Consider the following 22,720-nt stretch of genomic DNA (forward strand, 5'->3'; position numbering starts at 1 on the left):
TACTTTGTAAGGTTTCAGTTTTCCTTTACTAGTTCCCTGCCGGAGACAAACACAGCGGTAGAGTCGACCCGGAAACGCCTTAAATTCCGCAATAATTTGATTTGCCTTAATTCGCTTTCCATACCTTAATTTGTTTTCTTCCTCATGAGTTGTACGGAAGTCGTTAATAAACGACCAATAGTTTCTAGCCATATCCATACGATACATGAAATGTATTCACTGTTGCGAGTAGAAACAAGAATCAGCAAGAGCATACGGACTATCAGATCAATTGTGTGATTGGATTGAGGAGTTCCTAGATAACAGAACGCAGCATGTCATTCTCAATGGAGAGAAGTCTTCCGAAGTAAGAGTGATTTCAGGTGTGCCGCAGGGGAGTGTCATAGGACCGTTGCTATTCACAATATACATAAATGACCTGGTGGATGACATCGGAAGTTCACTGAGGCTTTTTGCAGATGATGCTGTGGTGTATCGAGAGGTTGCAACAATGGAAAATTGTACTGAAATGCAGGAGGATCTGCAGCGAATTGACGCATGGTGCACGGAATGGCAATTGAATCTCAATGTAGACAAGTGTAATGTGATGCGAATACATAGAAAGATAGGTCCCTTATCATTTAGCTACAAAATAGCAGGTCAGCAACTGGAAGCAGTTAATTCCATAAATTATCTGGGAGTACTCATTAGGAGTGATTTAAAATGGAATGATCATATAAAGTTGATCGTCGGTAAATCAGATGCCAGACTGAGATTCATTGGAAGAATCCTAAGGAAATGCAATCCGACAACAAAGGAAGTAGGTTAGACTACGCTTGTTCGCCCAATGCTTGAATACTGCTCAGCAGTGTGGGATCCGCACCAGGTAGGGTTGATAGAAGAGATAGAGAAGATCCAACGGAGAGCAGCGCGCTTCGTTACAGGATCATTTAGTAACTGCGAAAGCGTTACGGAGATGATAGATAAACTCCAGTGGAAGACTCTGCAGGAGAGACGCTCAGTAGCTCGGTACGGGCTTTTGTTAAAGTTTCGAGAACATACCTTCACCGAAGAGTCAAGCAGTATATTGCTCCCTCCTACGTATATCTCGCGAAGAGACCATGAGGATAAAATCAGAGAGATTAGAGCCCACACAGAAGCATACCGACAATCCTTCTTTCCACGTACAATACGAGACTGGAATAGAAGGGAGAACCGATAGAGGTACTCAGGGTACCCTCCGCCACACACCGTCAGGTGGCCTGCGGAGTATGGATGTAGATGTAGAAGTAGATGTAGATATGTAAGGGAATGACGACAATGAAAATTTGTATGGGACCGGGACTCGAACCCGGAGTTCCCTCGTTACGAGTGCTGCCGCCTTAACAGCTTTGACTGTTCGTGCACGTCTCGCAGGCACACCCAAATTTCCATATGTCGTCGTTCCTGCGTCACAACTTGTACTTGTTCACGCGTTATGTAATTCCCGTACAGAAGAGGACATTTGATTTGAAAATCGCTGCCCATTATTGGCAGATAAATACGACATTGCAGTGCCTTTGTTGTTAAGAAGAACGATGCACTGTTCCTTAGGACATGCATGCATATCCAAAGGAACATTTGATCGTTCTTATTAACAACACAGCTACTGCAATATCGTGTATATGAATACGAAGTACAGAGATAAAAATATCACTTTAGCTGTTACAAATGGAACTATAGTAAATTCTGCTTCTAGTTTTTTAGATCCCGAAGTGAAAAATAGAACCGCGTTTCCCTCTTCCAAACCCCATAAATACACTCCTGGAAATTGAAATAAGAACACCGTGAATTCATTGTCCCAGGAAGGGGAAACTTTATTGACACATTCCTGGGGTCAGATACATCACACGATCACACTGACAGAACCACAGCCACATAGACATAGGCAACAGAGCATGCACAATGTCGGCACTAGTACAGTGTATATCCACCTTTCACAGCAATGCAGGCTGCTATTCTCCCATGGGGACGATCGTAGACATGCTGGATGTAGTCCTGTAGAACGTCTTGCCATGCCATTTCCACCTGGCGCCTCAGTTGGACCAGCGTTCGTACTGGACGTGCAGACCGCGTGAGACGACGCTTCATCCAGTCCCAAACATGCTCAATGGGGGACAGATCCGGAGATCTTGCTGGCCAGGGTAGTTGACTTACACCTTCTAGAGCACGTTGGGTGGCACGGGATACATGCGGACGTGCATTGTCCTGTTGGAACAGCAAGTTCCCTTGCCGGTCTAGGAATGGTAGAACGATGGGTTCGATGACGGTTTGGATGTACCGTGCACTATTCAGTGTCCCCCCGACGATCACCAGAGGTGTACGGCCAGTGTAGGAGATCGCTCCCCACACCATGATGCCTGGTGTTGGCCCTGTGTGCCTCGGTCGTATGCAGTCCTGATTGTGGCGCTCACCTGCACGGCGCCAAACACGCATACGACCATAATTGGCACCAAGGCAGAAGCGACTCTCATCGCTGAAGACGACACGTCTCCATTCGTCCCTCCATTCACGCCTGTCGCGACACCACTGGAGGCGGGCTGCACGATGTTGGGGCGTGAGCGGAAGACGGCCTAACGGTGTGCGGGACCGTAGCCCAGCTTCATGGAGACGGTTGCGAATGGTCCTCGCCGATACCCCAGGAGCAACAGTGTCCCTAATTTGCTAGGAAGTGGCGGTGCGGTCCCCTACGGCACTGCGTAGGATCCTACGGTCTTGGCGTGCATCCGTGCGTCGCTGCGGTCCGGTCCCAGGTCGACGGGCATGTGCACCTTCCGCCGACCACTGGCGACAACATCGATGTACTGTGGAGACCTCACGCCCCACGTGTTGAGCAATTCGGCGGTACGTCCACCCGGCCTCCCGCATGCCCACTGTACGCCCTCGCTCAAAGTCCGTCAACTGCACATACGGTTCACGTCCACGCTGTCGCGGCATGCTACCAGTGTTAAAGACTGCGATGGAGCTCCGTATGTCACGGCAAACTGGCTGACACTGACGGCGGCGGTGCACAAATGCTGCGCAGCTAGCGCCATTCGACGGCCAACACCGCGGTTCCTGGTGTGTCCGCTGTGCCGTGCGTGTGATCATTGCTTGTACAGCCCTCTCGCAGTGTCCGGAGCAAGTATGGTGGGCCTGACACACCGGTGTCAATGTGTTCTTTTTTCCATTTCCAGGAGTGTACTTTCGAAGAAATTAAGATATTTTGAACTTAAAATTTATCTGTTTTGAGCTTATCTGTTTTGAGTACGAAGCCGCTGGCTGCCTTACGCGGAAGTTCTCGTTATCATTAGGAATTGTCGCGTCCGACTCCAAACTGACGCAGCTAAGTACGAATGCGGAATAGCAGAGAGAGTGTAATTTAAAACTGGTACTCATCGTAGTTGGCTACGTGCAATTGGATCGATAGAACTGGGAGGCAAAGGAGGGGGAGTCTAAAGATGATTCCTCGCTGAACTGCAGTAACGATTCTTGTCTTGTTTCTGCCAAACCCGTTAAAGAGAGGTGAAAGTCGGAAATTGGTTGGGCTTGTGAAGGAGGAAACGTACTTGTTCTGAAAATGGTTCAAATGGCTCTGAGCACTATGGGACTTAACGTCTTTGGTCATCAGTCCCCTAGAACTTAGATCTACTTAAACCTAACTAACCTAAGCACATCACACACATCCATGCCCGAGGCAGGATTCGAACCTGCGACCGTAGCAGTTCCAAGGTTCCGGACTGCAGCGCCTAGAACCGCACGGCCACCGCGGCCGGCACTTGTTCTGATGTGAAATCAGAACGGAGCGCAGAGTTCCATGTATCTTCAGCAATCCCATTGGTCAATCTGTTGGTAGTGGGGCTGTAAAACTACTGTAGGCACCGAAGGTAAGCATAGACTACTGCCGTTTTCCTAGTGGCTTTGGTCAGTTAAAGTCGTAGCCACATTCAAATGGTTCAAGTGGCTCTGAGCACTATGGGACTCAACTGCTGTAGTCATTAGTCCCCTAGAACTTAGAACTACTTAAACCTATATATATGTTTTTGGCTAGGGTCCGCCTTTAGCAAAACACAGTTTTGTTTTTTAACCCAAACATGTTTCACTGCAGTTGCAGCATCCTCAGTGGGCTTTTATTTTCCATCTGTTAAAGATAAAGAACGTTCTTTGTTGTTTTGTATACATGTTGCTATTAGTTTTAAAAAAATGTTATTATTAGATATTTGAAGAAACACTTAAATTATGAAAATCCATACCTTTTTACCACATGGTGTGGTTTTTCTGACGTCTTGTGTTTCTACAGTGACCGACAGTTTGTCATCTGCAACCACTTATACCTTAAAATAGATAAATTGTTTAAGCCAAAATTACGATTTGAAGAACTATGTTATTATTATGCCATAAATTGTTTAATTCTGTGTGTGTGTGTGTGTGTGTGTGTGTGTGTGTGTGTGTGTGTGTGTGTGTGAGTGTCTATTTACATGGAAACACCATGTAAATAGACACACATCGTAATTTTGGCTTAAACGATTTATCTACTTTAAGGTATAAGTGGTTGCAGATGACAAACTGTCGGTCACTGTAGAAACACAAGACGTCAGAAAAACCACACCATGTGGTAAAAAGGTATGTATTTTCATAATTTAAGTGTTTCTTCAAATATCTATAATTACATTTTTTTAAACTAATAGCAACATGTATACAAAACAACAAAGAACGTTCTTTATCGTTAACAGATGGAAAATAAAAGCCCACTGAGGATGCTGTAACTGCAGTGAAACATGTTTGGGTTAAAAAACAAAACTGTGTTTTGCTAAAGGCGGACCCTAACCAAAAACATATATATTGTTAAAGCAAACACGGAGAAAAAAAGAGCTTCAATACCAAGATGATTACTTAAACCTAACTAACCTAAGGACATCACACACATCCATTCCCGAGACAGGATTCGAACCTGCGACCGTACCCACATTACCTGTTCGTTAGTTGCGTTGCATACCTGTCGGCCGTTGCCTCATAACGATCGCTTTCCTTACTATGCGATCAGTGTCTCACTAGGTTCCCCTAAAAAACGGAGCAGGTGAACAGTGTAGAAACTGAGTAAGGATATATAAAGGGCCACGTAAAGTAAGAAACATTTTTGTTCTTCATAGCTATACCCCTGTATGTTATTTAAAAATAAACAGCTTTTACAGCAAAACTGGAACTGTCAATGTTTAATTCGGGTTTTATTCGAAAATATTTTATTTGTAACTTGAAGCACAGGGTGTTGCAGTAAAAATAAAGAAAACAATACAGATTTAGCGTATAGCGCTAGAAAAGGCAACAAAAAGGTAAAGTAAAAAACTGCAAAACAAAAAATATCCAACATGTGAAGGAGGAAACGTACTTGTTCTGATAATGGTTCAAATGGCTCTGAGCACTATGGGACTTAACATCTTTGGTCATCAGTCCCCTAGAACTTAGAACTACTTAAACCTAACTAACCTAAGCACATCATACACATCCATGCCCGAGGCAGGATTCGAACCTGCGACCGTAGCAGTCTCAAGGTTCCGGAGTGCAGCGCCTAGAACCGCACGGCCACCGAACGGCCATACGAACATGTTTCCGTTACTCGTAAACAACTTTTACTTTCATCAATAATAACAGAAAACTCTTGGCTTTGGCCATGATGAAGAATGCTCTATTGAGTACAAAATAACAATAATTATTTATAGGTATAACTTTCTCATGTTTGTACATGTTAACTGTACATTCATCAAAAGTAACTGCTTTGATTACGTGAAAGCGCGGAAGTTATGTGAGCAACTAATTTTTGTTAGTTACAACATGCAATTTATATTCTGTAAGGCTATAAAATAGACAATGTATTAATACAGAATGATGCGCGACTCTAATTATGAGCACAATAACCAACCAATCAAAAAAGGGGAAGTTATCAGCTCCCAGTTTATGTTTCTTCCCTTACCACTGATACCAATGCTACCGGTAATCGTACCATTTACTACTCATTTACGAAGTTTACCAAAACTAGCTTAACACGGACGAAATCTCTTTCCGCTCAAAACGCTAACAACATTGTCCTGACTTATTCCACAGACAAATCTAATGTCGTTGGAGCTAATACGTGACTCACGAGTAAGAGCTGCTACATCTGTTTCATAGTTCCGCTCTTCACAGGCTTGCGCGTTGTACACCAAGTTCATTTCCAGTGACCTTCCATTAAAAATCTGCTGAATTTTTATTCTTGTTGGACACAACCAATGAAGATTCACTGGCAGTGCCACTTCCAACAGAATAACGAGACACAAAAGTTCATCTTGTGAAATCTAATCCTTTTGTTGAGGCTGTTGACGAAACGGATTCAGAAGCAAATATTTGTTTGCTAATATCGAGGTTTCAGAGTTTCAGCCCACTTAAATTCGATAATGTGGTGATCTTCAGTTTCGTTGAGAAAGCATGAAAGATATGTAATAGCTGCTATTGTAAAATGTACAGTTGTGGTAGCCGTTACAGAAAAGATCGAAATGGAGATCAGTGTCCTGCTGTTGTTCTTTAAAACTATACGTGATTTTTAGGGATCCGTGACTTAATCGGTAAAAACGCAATCCTTATAGATTCGCTTTAGTTGTCTGTCTGCCCGACTGTTTGTGTGTTAAAAGCCCTTTTTCTCAGGATCGAGTAGACGAATCAAGTTGAAATGTGCTTTAGATACCGAAGTCCGTGGTCCATTGGCGGTGAAAAAAATTGAAGCCTCTTTTAAGTCAAGGCAGTCGAAAGATACGGCCACTTATGTCACATATTTTTCTACTTGTAAACTCACTCACTAGGTTACTTCCCCTTGGTCTAAAAACATGAAATTCGACATCAAACCCAAAAAAGACAAACATCAGGCAAAGGATGACTTAATTGCTCATATAACGTGTTTGGCAGTTTATCCATCATCAGACATCCAGGAGCGATTACTTCACGTAGGTATTGCGTTTCAGGTTGTTTGATGTTTCACATACTGTATGAAACGTCACATCTGCGTGGAATAGTCGGTCATGTACAAGTGACGGTGGATAAATTCCGAAATGAGTCATATGAGCAATAAACTCATTCCTTGCCTGATGTTTGACTTTTACCGTTGCGGCTCAGTAAGCCAGACGGGCGACCTATTGATTTTTATTGTAATAATGGTCGCCTGCTACATGACTTTATGTCATGTTTGTGTTATTGAAATTAAAACATTCTCAAAAGTCATGGAAGCCCTGCGACCAATATCTTGCCAGTATCAGTGTCGATAACAGGCGAAATTGGTCGACATTCTCGATTTCCAAAATGGATGAACTGTCTGTATACATAATTACGTTTGTACGATATCCCGAGTCCGCGAGCCTTACTCGCACCTAAACAATTTTTTTGTAAAAAAAGGGACAATACGTAACTTTAATTTTTTCTCGCTTTGCTTATTAGTTACTTCACTGTTTCAGTCTTCAGGGAAGAGTAGTCGTCTAAGCTCGAGTATTGTTCTGGAACGGGGTTTTAAACTGTCACGAATTTCTGATTCGTGTTGACTTAAATGGAGACGTAGAATACAAATACAAAATAAGAGCAAGTACATTGTTCTCACTTAATGTAAAAAATAATATAATATCAGTAGGTATAACTCTTTAAGCTATGTGTGCTTATGCTAGAATTATTTTCTTTCGCTTTTAAGTTTTCTAAGAGGTAAGGATTTCGTCAGTAATGGAGTAATTTAGTTATGTTTTAAGCATGTGACTCTATATCCGTCGGCTGATACTGCGTCCTTTACTTCTGCCTGTCGGGCTTACCAGTACTTTTCCGCCTGCGCTATCATCGTTGTTTTTGCTGATAACTATGAGAGCTATTTACATCAGCGTTTCACGATACAAAAATAATAGTAAGATCTGCGCATTGCATCGTGTCTTACGTAAAACAGCTTGCTTTTGGCAACTGGGACTTGACAGTCTTTCCGCATACACGTTGCGAGTCTTAAATTTGAATAATTTTAAATGTCATGAGCAGGGATGCTCAGAGATATGACACGAAGGCGCATCCAAAAGCAAGCGTCCGACACAAACTTTACACAAAGTGAACACATAAAATTAAAAACAGAAGCGGACAATGAAACTAAGCCCCTGTTGTCTGCTAGTTTGGTTAAGGTAATTACAAATTCTCCACTCAAAATATTGAGTACATCGTATCATATTGCATCTTTCCAGACGTCACTTGTGGAATAATGTTCTGCACTAACAAATGATTTTTTAAAAGAGTTCTCTTTGTGAAACTTGTGTCGTAAGAATAATATGCTCCCATCAAGCACATTTATATGGTGGTGAGCTCATCATAGAACTAAGAACTTATTTAGAGCTTCAATATATATATATATATATATATATATATATATATATATATATATATATATATATATATATATATATATATAGTCTTCTGAGAAAATAATTGTAAATATTCTTTCGTATTATAATGTGATAACGTCCCACATAATGAGAGGTAAAAAAACTTTATCACAGTTAAATTTGGCTCCAAAACTGAAAGAATTATTCCGAGACTGATATTTTGGATCACTTGCCTAACCCTAAAAATAAGCTGGACAGGTAGCAAGATTAAGTTTGAAACTAAGTTAAAAATTACACTTCTTGACAACACTGTCTGTCTCGTACAACAAGTTTTGTTTTTGCATTGTGTGTATGAACCCTACCGCCAGGCTCTCAGAAGTTGTCCGTAGATGTTTACTGATAGATTCAGTGTCAGAAACCAATTGTCTCCAGTCACTCTTACTCCTCAACTGCACTTCCCGAGTGTGTGTACAAAGCCGTCTGCGAAACAAGTCATCTCCTACTTCCTTGAAGACATGCTGTAGGTTTGTGTGGTTTCAATATTACCGAGTGTTGTCACGCCATGTTAGGTACTAACAATTATACGTCTGGGCAGCAATCGGTTGACCGTGGTTGCCATGTTCCATGGTCATCAGGTCTGATTCCGATAGCCTTCCTCATGTGGGATTGAGGAACTTAGTTTGCTGGACTTCAGGCTACATTCGAATGCTTCTGGCTCTCAGATTCTCGTAGCCTGTCCTGGAATAAAAGAGCATGTGTGACAGTGGTCGGTTTTTGGCTGCGTTATGTAACATTACCGTCGACATTTTTGCACACTTTCAAGGAACAGTTCAACCAATTACAGAACAAACATTGCACACTACTATAACAGAAGTGTTATTTTCTTGGAATCGTTGTATTACTCACGCATTTTTTTTAATTTTTGGGTATATGCCATCAGGCATGTTTCGTCATTGGTGATAATGTAAACGAGAAGTTTATTTCTTTATTTTTTATATCTACATTTGTCATTTAGGGCCCCAGGAGCAGTATATGACTAACAGATCACCTCCTAATTAAGTGGTAACGAGCTGCTGGGGACAAAAACTTTTTCAAACAAAAGTACATCAGCATGTTTGCCATGTCCATGTTGTTAGATATAAGAGAATGATATTTTTATTGTGTATAGTGCACTCTGTAAAATGATAGTCTGTTAATGTGGCTCTATTTGCAAATAATAAGACATATATAGAAATGAGCCAGTCATGACAAAACTCTATCATCTGGTGATCAAGATGTATGAGACAGGCGAAATACCCTCAGACTTCAAGAAGAATATAATAATTCCAATTCCAAAGAAAGCAGGTGTGGACAGATGTGAAAATTACCGAACTATCAGTTTAATAAGTCATGGCTGCAAAATACTAACGCGAATTCTTTACAGACGAATGGAAAAATTGGTAGAAGTCGACCTCGGCGAAGATCACTTGGGATTCCGTAGTAATGTTGGAACACGTGAGGCAATACTGACCTTACGACTTATCTTAGAAGAAAGATCAAGAAAAGGCAAACCTACGTTTCTAGCATTTGTAGACTTAGAGAAAGCTTTTGACAATGTTGACTGGAATACTCTCTTTCAAATTCTAAATGTGGCAGGGGTAAAATACAGGAAGCGAAAGGCTATTTACAATTTGTACAGAAACCAGATGGAAGTTATAAGAGTCGAGGGGCATGAAAGAGAAGCAGTGGCTGGGAAGGGAGTGAGACAGGGTTGTAGCCTCTCCCCGATGTTATTCAATCTGTATATTGAGCAAGCAGTAAAGGAAACGAAAGAAAAATTCGGAGTAGGTATTAAAATCCATGGAGAAGAAATAAAAACTTTGAGGTTCGCCGATGGCATTGTAATTCTGTCAGACACAGCAAAGGACTTGGAAGAGGAGTTGAACGGAATGGACAGTGTCTTGAAAGGAGGATATAAGGTGAACATCAACAAAAGCAAAACGTGGATCATGGAATGTAGTCGAATTAAGTCGGGTGATGCTGAGGGAATTAGATTAGGAAATGAGACACTTGAAGTAGTAAAAGAGTTTTGCTATTTGGGGAGCAAAATAACTGATGATAGTCGAAGTAGAGAGGATATAAAATGTAGACTGGCAGTGGCAAGAAAAGTGTTTCTGAAGAAGAGAAATTTGTTAATATCGAATATAGATTTAAGTGTCAGGAAGTCGTTTCTGAAAGTATTTGTGTGGAGTTAATATCGAATATAGATTTAAGTGTCAGGAAGTCGTTTCTGAAAGTATTTGTGTGGAGTGTAGCCATGTATGGAAGTGAAGCATGGACGATAAATAGTTTGGACAAGAAGAGAATAGGAGCTTTCGAAATATGGTGCTACAGAAGAATGCTGAAGATTAGATAGGTAGATCAGAGAACTAATGAGGAGGTATTGAATAGAATAGGGGAGAAGAGCAGTTTGTGGCACAACTTGACAAGAAGAAGGGACCGGTTGGTAGGCTATGTTCTGAGGCATCAAGGGGTCACAAATTTAGCACTGGAGGGCAGCGTGGAGGGTAAAAATCGTAGAGGGAGACCAAGAGATGAATACACTAAGCAGATTCATAAGGATGTAGGTTTCAGTAAGAACTGGGAGATGAAGAAGCTTGCACAGGATAGAGTAGCATGGAGAGCTGCGTCAAACCAGTCTCAGGACTGAAGACCACAGCAACAGACAGACCAAGCTAGTAGCGTGGATAGCCCGACGGCTTAAAAACTGCAATCATGTCGGGAAGCGGCATTCTCCTCCCCCCCCCCCCCTCCTGATACGGTCACACTGCTAGTGTGCCTCAGCACCCCCCGCTATGAAACACGTGAGTGTACGGCGACTAGCAGTGTGGCCCCATGAGGTGGGGGGGGGGGGGGAGGAGAGGCCGCTTCCCGATATAATTATAGTTTTTAAGCCGTCGGGCTTCGGGCTATCCACGCTACTAACTTGGTCTGTCTCTTATTTCCTTCCCTTTTCATTGTAGGTTGGCGACCTGCTTGTTGAGGGTAGCAGCATTTCTAGAGGAGGTTGAATGCCCCTTCTTCCCATCCTACGAATTTAATAACTGAACGACGCGTGAGTATTCCATATTGGTGTCGTGTTGCTTATTAGTTTTTGTATGATAATGTTGACTGCATATTTTGTATCTTGTTCGACTTACACGTGATGTGATTTCATATCACGAAACCGGCCGTGTTCCTATAAATATAGGTTCATTTACAACTGTAAGCGGATTACTTGTCAAATATGGATTACTTCAGCTGTGAGTGCCCACACCATAGTACTATTTGTAATTTTTTATCTTTGGCTGCAGGTTCATGTCCGCAGTTGCGGTGTACAATTGAAATGTCCGTACCACAGTACCGTAGCATACCGGTAGAGGAGACAAGACAACGTCACGCAACTCATCTGCACTTTTTCAATGGACTACGCCGTTGTGTTCTGTCCCGTATAGCGGTATGGTGCGGCACTGTGGTTCGGGGATTTCCATTGTGTACCACAACTGTAGACTTGAACTTGCAACCACACAAATACTTAATGAGGAATAGTTTTTTTTTTTTTTTTTTTGAGACGACGATTAAAAATTTATGATTACTTTGTATATATTTAATATATCTGTTTTCTTGCATAACCGCCAAGCATATATTATTAATAACATATTTACTGTTGTGATTTTTGTTTTTGCTTCCTTCAGCAAGGTCAGGGCTCCTTCCCTCTCCCGCCCAAGTCCAATTCGTTACGACTCTAACGATTATGATGTTGACTGGAGGATAAAATAACCGTCATACAGCCGTTCTTGAGGTCTTTCCTTCCCTGTTGCCGCAAAATGGTGGTATATGAAATTTTGTGTCCAGCCAAGACGGCTGACCAAGTAGAAGCATCACCATGAAGTTCTGCCCTGCAGAGTGCGAGTACGTCGCTTGCTCATGCTGTTAACTGTGCTTGTTTGCAGGTACTGAGGTGGAGGCGTGTCCCAAGAGGTGTCCTCCAGACCAGCCGACAGTATGCGCCGCAGGACCACGCAACAAGTTCCGCAAGACCTTCCCCAGCGCCTGCCACGTCATCATCTACAACTGCGTTTACAAGAGGCGTAAGTAGCATCGCTGCGGGCTGTGCTGGAGATGATCATACTAAAATGACACTCTACAGCCAATGTCTTCAGTTTTATCCGCGGGCTTTTCAAATGGTTCAAATGGCTCTGAGCACTATGGGACTCAACTGCTGTGGTCATTAGTCCCCTAGAACTTAGAACTACTTAAACCTAACTAACCTAGGGACATCACACACATCCATGCCCGAGGCAGGATTCGAACCTGCGACCGTAGCAGTCGCACGGTTCCGGACTGCACGCCTAGAACCGCGAGACCACCGCGGCCGGCGCGGGTTTTTCGACATAGAAATATACCCCCACACTAAGAAAAGGGAAATGTATGAGTGTAGTTTCTGTAAATTTTAGGTAGCTATTTGATCATGCAGATATCATTTAAAACTAAAAGCCGTGAGCAGTGCGCAAGCTGACTTCATGAAACGGAACACGGGCATTTTTCCGGGCACTCTTCCGGAACACTCCTCCTATGACGTGCTGTAACCGCAAGACACACATTTTATTATTACACGTAGGAACAAATTAACTATGAATCACTTAGAAGCAACAGAAAAATCAGCGTTATTCGAAGTAATACAGCAACCACTCATTTTCTATTTACGTACTATTGTCTACACTGTACAATCACATTAATGTGACCACCGGTCAAAATCCTGGACATTGTCCCCAAGGATAGATACGTTGTTGTTGCTGTGAACTGGGCCTCCCAAACGCACCCTCCTCCAGCCCCGACCCTTCCGACGATTGTGCAGGGTGTATGACGCCGTACACGCCAACGACCATCACACTGATGGAGCATAAAACGTGATTCATCCGAAAAGGCCACCTGTCGCAACTCGGCGGACGTCAAGCTGCGGCATTGGCGTGCAAATTCGAGCCTTCCTCACGGAAGAACAGCAGTCAGCTTGGATGCACGAACCAGGCGCCTGCTGCATAGGAACATACGCAGCAGTGTTCGCTGGACGGTCGTTGAGGAGACTCTCTTGTTAGTCTCTTTGTTCATCTGGGCACTCAGTTGCTCAACAGTTGCCTATCTTCATAGCCATCGTACACCTCCGTCACTCATGGCAAGTCGTGCCCCACAGTTGTGTCGGCGTCGATTTCGGATAGAGCCATTTTGACGTGCAGGGTTTACTTTAACCACAGCGGAACGCAACCAGTTTAAAAACTTCGCCATTTCGAAAATGCTTCCATTCTTGGCCTAAAATCCGTTGATCATGTCGTTTCATAAATCGCCCCATTTCGCATTGCTTCAACGCCTGCACCCTCTCCGCGTTTCCATCCCCTTCCCCTCTCCAACATGCTTTATACAGGGTGTAAATTTTAAGCTTACAAATCAGAATAACTCGAAAAATAACCTTCAAACAAAAAATGTGTAGAATCCAAAGTTGATTATTTTAGAGGCGAACATCTGTTGGTGCTAAAATCAGCCCGCCACCCCAGCCTCCTGGGGGTGGGGCGGGAGGCAACTTTAAAATTTCAAATGGGCACCCACATTTTTATTGCAGAATCAGATTCTACATAAAAAAACTACGTACATATTGTATTAAACATTTGTTTTGATTCTTGGTAGTTGGTGTTTAAACTGAAGAAAATCCATGCTCTAATTTTTGCGTGTATAATGGTTATGGATAAATAAAAAAACCTATTTATTTCGTAAATTTTGATTTGTTAAAACTAAAACTCTCCCTCTCTCCCCGTACGGTGAGGTTTGAGAGAGAGGAATTAGAGTTTTACAAATGTTGACCGAATCTGTGGAAAAAATTAATATGTGGGTCAACATTTGTAAAACTCTAATTCCTCTCTTTCAAATCCCATACTATGGGGAGAGAGGGAGAGTTTTAGCTTTAGTGAATCAAAATTTACTAAGTAAACAAGTATTTTTTATTTATCCGTAACCGTTTTCCAAGCAAAAATGAGAAAATGGATTTTCTTGAATTACAGCGCCAACTACCAAGAATCGAAACAAATGTTCAAGACAATATGTATGTATTTTTTTATGTAGAATGTGATTACGCAATAAAAATGTGGGTTCCCATTTGAAATTTTAAAGTTGCCTCACACCCCACTCCCAGGGGACTGGGGTGGCGGGCTAATTTTAGCACCAGCATATGTCCCCCTCGAAAATAATCAACTTTGGATTCTACACATTTTTTCGTGTGAAGCTTATTTTTTCGAGTTATTCTGGTTTGTCGGCTTAAAATTTACACCCTGTCTAGCCACCACTGCAAGAGCAGCCACCTGCTGACTGCGGGTGGTTGATGTTGAATAGAGGGGGTGGTCACATTAATGTGATTGGCCATGTATAAACCGTAGCTCAACTACTATCATGTGAACATCAACGTCTCAGTGCATACTTCTTGCAAACACTTTTCCCATATAAGATATTGTTCCGTCGTCAAGGATTTCTCTCGTTTTTGAAATGTAAATTCAGTTTACAATTACATTTATTTTTGCTACTGTGCCAAATTTGTAAAGAAACAGTTCGCTCTCATGTTGATGGAAGTGGGAAAGTCTCAAAATCGTCTTCATTCATCGAGTTTTAAACCTGATTACAAACTTTTCTTTCCAAAAGATAGTTATACTATGACCCGTACCATTCAGTCCGTAATATTTATAGAGAAGTGTATACTCACAAACAGAACTCCATTCGCATCTGTCTGATAGCAGTACCCCTCCTTAGCTTCAGCCTGTAAATTCAGAAACGTACTTTCGAAAATTGTGTTTTCCCGTGGAACGAAATATGATTTCCTTTCGCACAGCCCTCGTCACAACCAAACGCTGCACAAGATTTAACCACTGTAATCCGTTTGACAGTTACAACAACATTAGCGCCCCTAGTAGCGAGAAAGCAGCCATAAGATTAATGTTTGGTTTTAACTATTTTTCTACTTAATTAACAATATAATAGTTATATTTTTGCCTGCCAGTCTTTAGTAAATTATTAAGAGACATGAATAACCGTGAAATAAATGTAAAACAGCTTAATATCACTGATTCAGCGTCATTAGTTGGAACTTATTCATGAAGAAACACTTTCTAATAAGTAAACTTGTGTAACTGCAGCTTACCGCTTTAAGGATGAGAAGCATATATTTCTTTTGTTGCCCGTTATTATTACTATAGGCACTTTTCTTGGCACATAACAATTTTATATGCAGTCTAATGATTCCCAAATTCTTACAATTCAATTTTCTTTCTAAAATGCGGATATTTTTGTAATTGTAATTACTTCTGCATCAAAAGCGAATGTGTTGTTGATTCTCGCCGCTTTTGATGGAGACGAAGCAACATTGTGGAATTGATTTCTTTTGCGTTGGGAAACAGCTTGTTATTGATTTACACGTTTTATTGCCACATCTATATGGTTTTCCCTTCAGCTAGCGCTGTCGTGGCTGATTTGGCACGTTAAAAATGTAGGTACTGCATTCCACACGCCTCCTACATTCCATATTCATTGATTTGGGTGTATTTGTAAAGAGCAAAACTATGCGTTGTTGGGTAGATGTACGACGTCCCTCTGCAAGACGTCAGGTCTTCTGGTATTTACTAACCTTTTTTTGTTCTTAAAGAAGTATGACATTCTTCAGCAAACATCTTGTATGTTACACAAGAATCGTAAATAAACGACCCTGTAACGTACCGTTTCATATTTCACAGAATCCTAAGGAAACTAAAGAAAGACCAATGTGGCGCAATTTTGTCGTTATTGCCATTTTTATCGCACTACATACGCTCCTATTGTAAAATTACAAGTCAATATAAACCATACTATTCGCGTTCGTCGATGTCATTTTCAGAAGTGTAACATCTTGTCCGCTTCGAGAGCTGCTGTTGCACTGTATAATAAAAATGAGCAGGATTGTCGTGACTATAATATGTATTTGGCTGTGGCGCTGACCTCTGCTAATATATCTGAATAAGTTTCTAACGATGTCATCTTTCCTTACACAACGTGTTGTCTGCGAACAACTTCATAAATCTTTTCCACCAGATTGTACACATTCACCTTACCACAACAAGCTTGAGGTCCATCGGGCACTAACTTCACTTATAGCGATGGCTCTGACTTAATAAAATACTAAGCTCTGTTTGTTAGGAAGTCTTCAGTCAAGTCACGTTCCCGTAAAGAATTCCGCCTGTTCAATAGACGACGGTACAGAACTGTACATAAGTCAAGAAACGCAGCTGAAACCTGAGCTCCGATATATACTTGCTTGTGGATATCATCGGATGAACAGATCAAGCTCGGTTACACACAAACAGTGCTTATGGAAATCATGTGCAACAACAATGTATCTCTTACCCTATTTACGTGAAACGCGTTAAGTTTATTTATGTTTGTGGTCAACTGCCAGTCCCTGCATCAGTAGCTGGTTCCCTGCAGGATTTGCTTCATTTCGCTAGTCTTCTGGTCCCGCTAAAATCGACGTATTGAACTCTACCTGAAAGAAAGTCCTGAATCCAGTCTCAAAGTTACTGCTATATTCGGTAAGCTCCTATTGTGTCCATTGTGTGACAACACGAAACTGTTTGGAGTGCCTTCAGAAAGTTTAGAAGGTGGCATCATTTTCTACGGTGCTCTGGGTGCCATGGACGAAAAGAGCGAGCCCCTTTTCTCAAGATATGTGTTTCCACTTAACGACGGTAGGAAATCGTTCCAGAGTTCTACAGCAGATTCACGGTCCTGTATTGGTCTGTAATTATATTTATGGATGTGATCATTCTCCTTGGAAACTGGATTGACTTTTCTCTAATCGCTTGGTACCCTTTGTTACGCAAGATAACTATTGACAGGAGGAAAATTATTTCTTTTGACGAAATGTATGACGTTTTTGTATGGGAAAGTCCGTTTTGGTCATGGTAGATAATTATAGGAGGGCGTGCTGAAAAGTAATGCCTCCGAATTTTTTCATCTGTTCCCAATATCGGTTACGTATTCCATGACAAGCATGTTACCCGGTCGACTTTCCGCTTCGCTGACGCAAGTTGCAATCCTCTGCCGCTAGAGGGTTCCGCATTGTAACGTGTAAAATGGCGATGCGTAAAGGCGCGTGTACATTGAGCTGAGAACATGTTTTTGTTCGGAAGATTTGTTCGCTCTACATGTTGGCAACATTGTTCGTTGTTCGCATTCCCGTTTACACTATCAACCAACATTTCTACGTATTCGCGTTGTCTGCTGCGGTGAACTGACCTTAATTTGTGTATTCACATCAAGAGATACGCTATGTCAAGTGAAGAGGAAGAATTAATGAAATTTGGTGCTGCATTAACAATACTTAACGAAATGAACAGACGAAGAAAACGTCGTTGGTGGACCAAAACATACTATTGAAGACGTGGCGGGAATGGCATACTTTGTGAGCTGAATTTGGAAGACGCTTCTGGCTTTCGTAACTTCACTAGTCTGTCACCGTCAGATTTTGAAATGTTGTTGAATATTATAGGACCAGTTATTTCAAAGAAAGACACAAATTTCAGAGAAGCAATCCCTGTGAACCAAAGACTTGCTGTTACTCTTCGTTTTCTGGCATCAGGAGACTCCTATCAAAGTCAGCCATATCTCAAATAGTTCCATATCATCCAGGAAACGTAGGTATTTAAATCCAAACAACTTAGTTTCGTGAAGTGTGCCAGTACCACATCCATATTTTTTTACTTTCCTCTATTTTTCTTTTCTCTCGTCGGTACTGAGACAAGAGAGATTTAATTTTTTTCTCACCTAACAGTTGCCAGTGCCAATCGCCGCAGCAACTTTTTGTAATGAATCATGTTTGATTTTAGTATTTTTGTAATCTGCGCAACGTATATTCCACAGGCACTCCTCTGCCTCATAGAGCGATATCAATTGGAAAATTTTGTCTCGTGACCACTCCATTTCAAATAAAAATGAAGGGACATAAAATAAACGCACCACTACACTCCAGCAAAACAAACACCAAAGCCCTCACTGAGAGCAAACGAACACTAGCGCTGCGTAGCGGAATTTAGTGGTAGCAGGTCACGAACAATGTTTCTTTGGTCTCTACCGACGCAGCCTTGGAACATTGATTTTGTGTTGCGAACATCGGTAGTCAATTACTAGGTACGAACAATGTTGCGAACAATGTTGTGAACTCAGTGTAAACGCGCCTTAACGTAACTATGTCGGTGCGTGAGAAACAGCGTGGTTTAATGGAATTTCTAACCACAGAAGAGTTAGTCCACACCCTCTCCTTCAGCATGTCAATGCCAAAACACAAAAGCGCTGCGACATCTGCAACAATCCGACCCTTGGGTTCATTGCCATCGATTACCTTCCACACAATCTCGAGTTGGACCCATCTGATTTTCAACTTAAAAATACCATCGAAGACTACTCGACTTTAGTAATGATGAAACAGTGCAAGCAGAGGTGAGGTTTTGGCCCTGTCAACAAAGTCTTACACTCTGCAGTGATTGTACCAACAAACTGGTCTCTCGTTCAGAGAAATGTGTTGATCGCCAAGGTGACTATGTTCAAAAAAGAAATATGCAGACATGAAGAATAAATTTGTGGAATGTAAATAACGTTTGTTTCATTTTAAAATCTTTATGAATTTTCTATTAAAGATTAGGAGTCATTACTTTTCAGCACGCCCTCGTATTTTACCTGAGAGGATGTCTTATGATCCTACTATAGCCACTGGCACAGGACAACAGTTCTGTGGATTCATTTAGTAGCCTTTTTCGTGGATGGGTGTAGTGAGTGCTCTTTTCCAATTACAGAGAATATTTCAATGCTCAAAAAACCTACGGGAGATTATGGTTAAGACTGGGGCGAACTGACTTGCAAATTCTGTGTCGTCCTGTGTTCCCTCAGGAGGCCTGTCATACCACTGGGTAGGGACCTTGGGGGCTGAAACCGGCCGTGGTTTTTAAAATAAAGGAAAAAGCAACTGATACTGATATTTCATTCAAAATCACTATTACGGTTGCGGAACCTGTGTCAAGATGCTCCATACACTGGATAAAAAATTCATCAATAACTGCTTTGATACTAATTTTTGTGCTCCTGATAACTTTTATTTTTATTGGGATTCCTTGAAAGCGTTATACAGAAATTATTACCGAAGGCTCCTTGCTTCGCCCTTCTGTAGTCAAGTGTGTTTCTATAAACATCAGCCTATTGGTGACTTCATACTTCACTTTGTAACTGTTATGCAGTGCCGGTAACCTTTGTTTTAAGTGTGTGATATTGTCTGCATACAAAGAGGGATTTCTACTGACTATAAGTATTTCCTATAATTTATTTGACTATTCTCTTACCTCCTGTCCAAGAAGTTCAGTCTCTCTTTGATTGGCACGGTAATTATTTCCATAACAAGTTATTTGCCCTCAGTATGCTGTATTCCATTAACAGGCTCGGATAATGCCTTGCCATTCCAAGAAACAAGCTGCATTTCAAACATGGATACAGCTAAAGTCTGTAAGAATAATTTTCAAAAGGGACCAATGACAAACTTTGTATCTATAAATTTATCTTGTAGAGACAATTTTCAGTCGCTGTAGATGTTAGGGCATGTGTAATACGATATACTTTCAAGAAATACGAAACTTTATGCGCTGTGTTATAGTGTGGCACCTTAGCATAGATAACAATTTTCTGGAACAAAAAAAAAGAATATTATGGGAATAATGTCTACAGACGAGGGCTGCTCAGAAGTAATGCACCACTGACTTTGCTCAGCCGAAAACAATGTTACGAATGGGAAACGTTACGAATGTACGATATGAAGTCTCCTGAGTGAACGCGCCTAGTTTCCGTCACTTCCGACAGATAGCATACCTGCAGGACAGTTTCAAAATGGCGTCTGCAGGTGATGTACGTTACAAGCAACGTGCCGTCATTGAATTTCTTACTGCAGAGAAAGAATATGTGGAGAATATTCATAAACGCTCGCGCAAAGTCTATGGAGCATCTGCTGTCGACAGAAGTACAGTTAATCGTTGGGCGCGGAGGGTGAGGAGGTCTTCAGTAGGCAGTTCTACGGAGCTCAACGATTTGCAGCGGTCGGAAAGACCATCCACAGCTGTTACATCTGACATGTGCTGCGAGCTGATGTCATTCACGGTGACAGATGCATTACGACTCGGTAGCTGGATGCAATCACCCGCACTCTCGGATATTCAAAAGTGTGTGTACCGACAGGGAATACATGTCCTTGTTTTACACTGGAGGAAGACCATAGAACAGGATGGAGATTACTTGGAAAAATAGATTGTGTAGATAAAACACCATTCTTTCGTGTGCGTAATTCTCATTATGTTCAATACAGAATTATTGAAGAAAAAAATGTGGTGCATTATTTTCTGGGTAACGCTGCACATTTGTCAGTATAGCAGAGAGTAGCTGCATTTAATTTCATTTAAAAATCTCATTTGTTTAGCATGTATGTTGATGTCTTCTCTACCATTTAACCTGCATTCCATCTGCTGTACATTTGATTTGATTAGGAGTTACCAGTAGTGTAAATGTGAGAAACCGTTCAGTTGATATGGACTAACACTTTGCATATACTCTTGACAATACGATTTTCAGTTAATATTAACGTTTTCCTCTAATGAAGCAGATCAAAATTGTATCATGCATATCGAGACATCAATACTGATATTATTAGTAGTGCAAGAGATACTAAAATCTTCAATTTTGCTGTTTCAGGATTGCGACTAGTGAAACGAGGTCCCTGCTGAATGTAATAATATTGAGCAGAGGAATTCATCCATAACTGTCATTCAGTGCTGAAGCCATCATACATAACGACCATCAGTGAAGAAGCAATGTTGAACGAAAGAGAGGGCGAGAGGGAAAGGGCTGCTTCTTTACAGCCGAGAGAACTGACCTTGACAAGCAATGAATTTCATTCCTGATATCAAGATTCCACTACTTCTCCAGATGAAAACTGCTTACTTGCTTTAAAGCGGAAGACTGATCGCTTGTACTTATTAAATTGTCACAGTTTCGTATGCACATTTCATTTAGCATTGATTTTTTGAAATATTTATCGTATGTTAAGCTTTAAATTTTGGGGTTCCTTTTCAGCTCATAGCTATGGTCTAGAAAATAACTTATTTTGTGTAATGTGAACAACTATGTACGGGATCACTTAAATTAAGTGCGACATACTATATTATTATTATTATTATTATTATTATTATTATTATTATTATTATTATTATTATTATTATTTGTTGTGCTAGTACATTTAACCACATATCCTGTAATGCAGAAAATTTGTTAATAAAACTCATTGAATCACAATGGCCCAATGTAAAAGTGTCCATTCACGAACTGTGCCCATATCTTTAACTCGTGGATTTCATCAAGAATGCATAAAAATAAGCCTGTATGAGAGGATAATATGGGTGCTCCTCTTTTTATGGTATTAATGCAATAGTAAACTTGTATATAATGCAGTGAATAATAAGGTAGGAGTGAATAATGTAGTAAGAAAGTACACTTTAAGTACAGTCGGAAAAAATCTGGAAGATGTTACTGTAAACAACGTTACACTACTGAACACAGTTTCCAATTCAGTTCTTCACAAATCACCAGCCGCCAGTTATCAACAAGTACTGAAGAAAGCCGTTCTGACTTTTCCACGTATTAGACCATTATGAGTTCTGTATAGACGTTTGTCCTGCGTGTTTGCTGATAATATCCTCCCGTCCTCCATGTTATCATTCCTTATCATTGGAACGCCTGAAAAATCCTGTTGTCTACATCTCTTTCAGTACAGAACAATTCCTAAGGAAATGTTAACACCGGTATTTTCTCTTAGACTTTTTATCTTCCTCTCCAACTCTCCTTAATTTTTCAGTTACTGGGCAACTTCACATCTCAATATTTCACACATTTACACTATTCTGCTTTTTAGATTTTACCTGATAGTACACACTACCTGTAGACACTCAGTTTCAGGCACAGTAGGAATTTATTCTGATTACGTCATATATTTAATCGACCTTTTTTTGCGGATTACATTTGTTCATAATTTTCACTCGCCTCATGCCAATGAGTTCCCAACGAGTGCAGAATTGTCATGACTGAAATGTACATTTTTTAGTTAAGCTCAAATAAATGTGTATTCTACAATTTTTTAGCTTGTGGTTTATATTTGTTCTGGACTGGCTTAAGATTAAAATACTGCACTACATATTGTTTGATGGAATATTTCTCGTTTTCAGTACTTTTTGGCCTTGGTAACTCCT

General features: G+C 41.0%; 1 long non-coding RNA gene across 1 annotated transcript in view; it reads left to right on the forward strand.

Moving 5' to 3' along the window:
• LOC126364803 (uncharacterized) overlaps positions 1-21,770 on the forward strand; it is a 229,906-nt gene extending 208,136 nt beyond the window's left edge. Inside the window, exons 2-3 of the long non-coding RNA XR_007566252.1 lie at positions 12,335-12,472; positions 21,171-21,770. This is a non-coding gene — a long non-coding RNA (uncharacterized LOC126364803). The remainder of the gene's footprint in view (positions 1-12,334; positions 12,473-21,170) is intronic.
• Positions 21,771-22,720: the final 950 nt, after the last annotated feature.

The sequence above is a fragment of the Schistocerca gregaria genome, chromosome 1 (genome assembly GCF_023897955.1).
Source record: "Schistocerca gregaria isolate iqSchGreg1 chromosome 1, iqSchGreg1.2, whole genome shotgun sequence".
Lineage (NCBI taxonomy): Eukaryota > Metazoa > Arthropoda > Insecta > Orthoptera > Acrididae > Schistocerca > Schistocerca gregaria.